Source organism: Primulina huaijiensis, chromosome 7, assembly GCF_012295235.1.
Source record: "Primulina huaijiensis isolate GDHJ02 chromosome 7, ASM1229523v2, whole genome shotgun sequence".
Taxonomy (NCBI): domain Eukaryota; kingdom Viridiplantae; phylum Streptophyta; class Magnoliopsida; order Lamiales; family Gesneriaceae; genus Primulina; species Primulina huaijiensis.
The window spans coordinates 7,214,779-7,222,240 of NC_133312.1; positions in this window are offsets into that span (position 1 = coordinate 7,214,779).

Genomic DNA, 7,462 nt, shown 5'->3' on the forward strand with positions numbered 1-7,462 from the left:
TGTTGTGAAAAAGTAAAAATTTACGGTAAAAAAGTAAAAATCTCAAACTCTCAAAATTATCACACTACACACTTTATAATATTTTTCTCTCAACTCAATTGTGATTTTCTTCACAAATGAGAGATCTATTTATAGAAAATTTTTACAAATAATCCAAAAATAAAATACATCATTACCTACATCATCACACACTAATTTTCAACATTCAACACCTAATTTTACCTAATTTTCAACATTCAACATTCACATTTTCAACACAAATATTTTTCACATTTTTAAATAATTTTTCAACAGTTTTGACTATTGGGAAATTTTTTAAAATCTTGTCTTCAAAAATTTCACATTTTGCCCATTTTGACCTTTGGTATAGTATTTTAATATAATAGGTAAATATTTATAATTTTTGGATTTACTTGCTATTTATTAGGAATATTTAAAATATTTTGTTGCGTATTTTTCGCTCGCAAGCGTACGGTTGTCAAGTTTTAATATATGTGAGTAAAGTATCGTTACAACGAGGAGTGTGTAAATAAAAATATATAAGTGCTTGTAATTAAAATAGTCACGATTTTATCTAGAAGAATCAGTTAACGGTTTGGTTTGCTTAAAACGAATTAATTGCAAATAACTATTAATCTAATCACCGAATGGAGAAATATCAATGAGAGGAAATATCTAGATAAGTGATTTCACTAAGTTTCCATAATAATTATTCCTGGTTGCATTTATATTCATGAATTCCGGTTATTTAATGGCCAAGAACACTTAATTATTTTATTCCCCATTTCCCAAGTGACGAATAAATTGTGTCATTCAAACTTCGATCCAAACATTCCTAATAAGAATCTAAGTTTAATTGATATATGCAAAGTTCTCACCTAGGTCTTGCTAAAGTTGTACGCCTTCCGAACAATATAAACATTCAACGATGCGTCTCTAATGATCTATAATTCTAGTCCCTCTAATTAGTTGTAGAATTAATCAGACAACAAACAATTTATGGTCAGTAAACTGAAATCGAATAAAAACAAAGAAACACAATTAAATCAAAAAAGAATTCAATCATATAAAGAACCGACTCAAAATTATTGTATCCACAGAGTTACGTAATCCTCTAGAATGGAAAAGTTAGTTCATAACAAAATCTAAATAAAAAAAAAATAAGCATGTTTGAGAGTCTAGACATCGCAACACAAGAAATAAAAGGCGAAAGATTAGATGGCAAATCAGAAGTGGCGTCTCTGTCCTCAGATTCGTCGTTCTTCGTCTTCGTGATCAATCCTTGCGCTCCAATTCTTCGTCTCCGTGTTTTCTCTCGTTTCGTGCAGGAAGGTTATTCGTTCTAGGTGTAGCTACCTACGCATTGCTGGATTCGGGAGCTACACGCTCATTCATATCCGAGACATTCGTCAAGAGACTAAATATTACACTCGAAGATATGAGATTGTGCTTCAAAGTTTCTATTCTTTCCGGTGATCAAATGATCACTTTGAGCATTGTGAAGAATATGGAGCTTTATTTGCAAGAAGATGTGGTTCGGGCAGATCTTATTGTACTCCCAATGTCTGAATTGGACATCATACTTGGCATGGATTGGCTATCATTGAATGGATCTTCGATAGATTTTCGGTAGAGGTCGGTGTCTATTTGACCGCCTAGCGGGAAATCATTTGTGTTTGAGGCAGCAAGGAACAAGTCAATGCCGCACATTATCTCTTGCATGTATGCGAAGAAACTTATGAGACGAGGCTGCCAAGATTTTCTAGCATGTGTTACGTCATCACCCATTCCTACAGTCAGAAGATAGAGGATGTTGAGGTTGTCAGAGACTTTCCTAGCGTTTTCCTGAGAAAGTTTATGGCATTCCACCGGACCGAGAAGTGGAATTTGCTATTGAGTTGATATCGGGCATTGTGAAAATTTATAAGGCACCCTATCATCTAGCACCCGTCAAGATGAAGAAGCTAAAGGATCAAATTCAAGAATTGATGGACAAGGATTTTATTCACCCTAGTTGTTCTCCGTGGAGTGCACTGGTATTATTCGTGAAGAAAAACGATGGTAGTATACGACTCTGTATTGATTACCAAGAGCTGAATAGAGTCACCATTAAGAATAAGTATCCCCAACCTAGAATCGAAGACTTATTTGATCAATCGCAAGGAGCATCGATTTTCTCGAAGATAGATCTTCATTCGAGATACCATCAGCTGAAGGTAAAGGAGTCTGATGTTCATAAGACGACTTTTAGGACTCGATATGGGCACTATGAGTTTATGGTCGTGCCATTTGGTTTGACCAATGCGCCAGCGATCTTCATGGATCTCATGAATCGCGTCTTTCAGCCATATCTAGATCAATTCATTATAGTTTTCATTGATGACATTCTGATTTATTCGAAGAGCCGAGAGGAGCATAGCCAGCACTTGAGAACGACACTACAAATATTGCAAGATCGAAAGTTATTCGCCATGTTCAGCAAGTGCAAGTTTTGGCTCTAGAGATTGGCGTTCTTAGGCCATATCATTTTTAGAGATGGGGTTGAGGTTGATCCGAGAAAAGTTAAGGCAGTTAAAGAGTGGCCAGTACCGAAGAGCGTAACCGAGATCTGTAGTTTCTTGGGTCTAGTTCACTATTACCAAAAGTTCATTCAACATTTCTCTACTATCGCGGTACCTTGACCACTTTGACGAAGAAGAATGCAAAACTTATTTGGGGATCCGAATGCCGAGAGAGTTTTGAGAAGTTGAAGCGAGCTTTGACTTCAGCGTCAGTTCTGTCGATGCTATCGGAGAAGGAGAGTATGTTCTCTACACGAACGCTCCGAAACTTGGTTTGGGCGCAGTTTTGATGCAAAACGACCGAGTTATAGCTAATGCATCTAAACTGTTGAAAGTTCATGAGAAAAATTACTCGATGCACGACCTAGAGCTTTCAGCTATAGTGTTTGCATTGAAGATTTGGAAACATTACTTATATGGGAAGAAGTGCTAGATTTTCATCGACCATAAGAGTTTGAGGTACTTTTTCACCCAAAAAGAGTTGAACATGAGGCAACAAAGATGGCTAAAATTGGTAAAGGACTACGACTGCGATATTAGCTACCATTTGGGAATAGCTAATGTAGTAGCGGACGCATTGAGTCGAAAGACAGCAGTAATTACTCAATTATCACTTCGAAGACCAATGCAGTCCAAGATTCAGCGATTCGAGCTCGCAGTTTATGTTAGGGATGAGGCCCCCAATCTTGCTATTATGACAGTTCAGTCGATTCCGAGGGATAGAATTCGAAAATTTCAGTCTTCTGATGAGAAATTACAAAAATGGAGACTAAGAGATGAAGCTAAGGGTCGGAAGCTATATTCTGAGGAAGATGGCATAGTTCGATATCGAGATCGACCATGGGTTACTAGTGGAGATTCACTGCGAGAGGTTATTATGAAAGAAGCTCACAATATCTCGTAATCCATACATACTGGAAGTACGAAAATGTACAAGGATATACAGTTGTTGTATTGGTGGCCGGGCATGAAACGAGACATCTTGCGTTTTGTGTCCGAGTGTTTGACATGCCAGCAAGTTAAGGCTGAGCATCAGAGGCCAGCTGGAAATCTTAAGCCACTTCCTATTCCCGAGTGGAAATGGGAAAATATTACTATGGATTTTGTTGTGGGACTGCCGAAGACTATTAGAGGCTTCAATACCATTTGGGTGATAGTTGATTGTCTTACCAAATCAGCGCACTTTCTACCTATCAAGACGACATTTACCATGACACAATATGCAGAGCTGTATATTCGAGAGATAATCCGGCTGCATGGGATTCCAATGTCTATCATTTCTGATCGAGATCCAAGGTTCACATCATATTTTTGGAAGAGTCTACATGCAGCGATGGGGACCAAGTTGTTATTCAGTACAACATTCCATCTTCAAACCGATGGTCAGTTTGAAAGGGTGATTCAAATTTTGGATGATCTACTCCGAGCTTGTGTGATTGATTGCCAAAAAATTTGGGAATTGAAGTTACCTCTAGAAGAGTTCACCTATAGCAATAGCTATCAATCGTCTATAAGAATGGCTCCTTACGAGGCACTTTATGGAAGGGAAGTGTAGATCACCTACACATTAAGACGAGGTTGGTGAAAAAAGAGAATTTGGTCAGGACTTGATCAAGCCAACAACGGAGCTAATAGTTAAAATCCGAGATAAGATGAAGACTGCACAAAGCAGACAAAAGAGCTACGTCGACAAGCGACGAAGAGAGCTAGAGTTTGCCGTAGGCGACCACCTATTTGTGAAAATTGCACCGATGAAGGATGTTATGAGATTTGGAAAGAAAGACAAACTAAGTCTGAGGTTCATAGGACCATTTGAGCTTCTAGAGAAGATTGAGACATTAACTTATAGAATGGCGTTGCCACGAATGCTAGCCGAAGTACAACATAATGTGTTCCATATCTCGATGCTGCGTAAGTACATGTCGAACCCTTCACATGTACTAAATTATGAGCATCTGCAGTTGACTCCAAACATGTCATACGAGGAAAGACCTATACAAATTCTGGGTAGGTAAGAAAGAAGGCTTCGAAATAAGGTTATTCAAATAGTCAAAGTCAAGTGGCTAAATCACTCGGAGGAAGAGGCTACTTGGGAAACTGAGAGGGACATGAGGAGTCACTACCCGGAGTTATTAGGTAAATATTAATTTCGAGGACGAAATTTCATTTAAGGGAATGAGGAATTGTAAGGTCCAAAATGCGATAACGTAATCCAACTGCATGAAAATCTAAGGAAAATGGAAAATGACTAATTAAATGGTTTTAATGGTATGAAATAATTATGGTGTGCATGATTACGTGCTTAAAATAGAGTTTTCTGTTAGGATGCATAAAACTGTGTTTTAAAGGTTATTCGAGACGCGATCGAGGAACGGAGAACGGGAACCATATGAGGAAAAATAATTTATTAAATAATTGTTTTAATTGTTTAATGTGTGATGTATTTTAAATGAAATTTTCGAAAATAAGTTGTGAACCCACGGCTAGTTGTATCAATGAACCATTGAGAACCACACCAGTGCTAACTTTCTAGATCCCGTTGTGAAGTAAAAATAGTTCAATGTGTTGAATGGCTTATAAAAGAGTTTATAAGCGTAAAGAAAAATAGAAGTATGACTTCTATGAGGAAAATGTAACTTTTAATTTATGAAAGTGTTCCTAAATTAAAAATTGACCAAATAAATAATGTATTTGAAAATTGTGATTTTCATAAACATTATTATGGACTAAATTAAATTAATTCAAGTGTTGAATTAATTAAACACTAGTGGACCTAGTAGAGTCCGAATAATAAAATTAATTAAAGTGTTGAATTAATTAAATAACATTGTGCCTTGTAGAGCCCAATTATAAATAATTATTAAACTATTGGGCTTGAGTAAAATCAAGTAATATTTAAATGGTCTCAAATATGTTTAAGACATTTAAATAAAAGTCCATGGACCTTGTAATTGTTACAAGTCCAAACAAATTGCATGCTTGGAAAGTGAAGGGTTGGAGGAAACTTTTGAGTTAATGGCATGACATGCACATGCAACTTTTTGCTTTAGCTTTTCGCACAACCAAGACAACTCATCCTCCCTTCACTCCATACTTGCCTTGGCCGAATTTTTCATGCTCTTCTCTCCTTCATTTTTTTTCTTCAATTGTTGAGGAAAGCTTAGTCTTCTCAAAGAAAAATCTTTTAATTTTTCTAGCGCTAAATTAGAGGAGAACTTGCTTGTTGGTGGTGGGCTTTATTTTGACCAAGGAGTGCTCATTGTAAAGCTTGTAGATTGGGCCATCCTTTCAAGAGCTTAGTTGTTTGACAATTAAGTTGGAGCCAACATCAATCTTGAGAGATTGATAGGTATATTTCTTTAAAACACCCTATGTATGACATTTTGTGTTTCTCGTATTTGCTACACATTATAGGTGTTAGACTTAATTTTGTTGTGGAGATGCTAGTACAAAACCAGTAGATGTAAATAAGCAGAAAACCAGAAGCACTTGTATCGCGCTAAAACCAGTAGCAGCACTTATCAAGTACTGCTTAATCTAATGAACAAATGACTTCTTAGCTAAAACAAGAACTAGAAGAAATACAAACCCGAAATAGACACTAGCAGATTGTTGCGTATCTCAAGACTTTAAATATTACCGTTAATCTATTAACGTGATACTAGCATTTATTGCTTCATTTAATGCCATTAAATGTTGTACGGGAACATTTAAGACGGCCTACCATTTTTGGTATGAACTGAGACTGATTGCTTTAATGCATTCTGCAGGGTCCATTTTCAGCAATAAAGCTGAATCACTGAAAAGTCAAAAGAGCCGTTCACATTTTAACGTTGGTTTAAGCCTATATATGAAGACAGAGCACTTTTCAAGAAATAAGCAGTGAACGAATCTCAATCAAATAATATCATTCGATCATCGCTAGAACTCTCAATTATCTCAAAAGCTCAACATTGAAAAAGCAACACACGCTTCATTGCATACACTTGATCATTTGAGATCATTTTGTGCTAGCTATTTTCTTTATCTCTTCTTAAGCTATTCACTTCATTAATAGAAGAGTTTGTAACTGGAAAAGAGTTCTTTCCAGAACTTAAGATCTTTCAAGTAGTTGAGTTGTAACACTAAGAGTTTCAGTAGGCGAAGGGTAAGTCCTGTTGAAGGGCGTGTGTACAATTGTTGGACTGTATTCACCAAAGTCTTTTAGTGATATCTTCTGGAAGCAGAAGAAGGGGAGGCTTAGAAGATTCATCTTCGAACTTCGAAACAAACCTTGTGCCATCTACTGCTTTTCTGTTACATTATTTTTCACCCACTAACCAGCAGATCGTTTCCGCACATTATCTTGCGATCTGCTGGTCTTTAAACTTCAACAAGAATCTGCTAGTATCTCTAACAGAACTCTAGCACATCATTCTGAAAAATCGATTAAGTTTGCCGTTGAGTTTATTCAACCCCCCCTTCTAAACTCAATCTGATCCTCAACAAGTGGTATCAGAGCTAGTTATTCTTGTTATGAAAAATACTGAACAGACATGACTCACTTCAGCAAAATTCCAATGTTCTCAAAAGAAGACTTTGACGACTGGAAAATCAGTATGCAAGCCCATCTTGCAACTCAAGATGATGACATGTGGTATGTCATCACAGATGGTCCATTAAAGATCTTAAAGCCAAATCCAGCTGTTGCTATTACTGAAGGAGCACGTCAGATGCTGGAAAAACCAAGATATGAATGGACAAGCGAGGACAAGAAGAAAGCCAATCTTGACAACGTTGCAAAGGACATTCTGTACAAGACACTCGACAAAAATACCTCCAGCAAAATCAAGATGTGTCCTACTGCCAAGGAAATCTGGGAAAAATTGATTCAGATCTGTGAAGGAAACAAAGAAACTAAG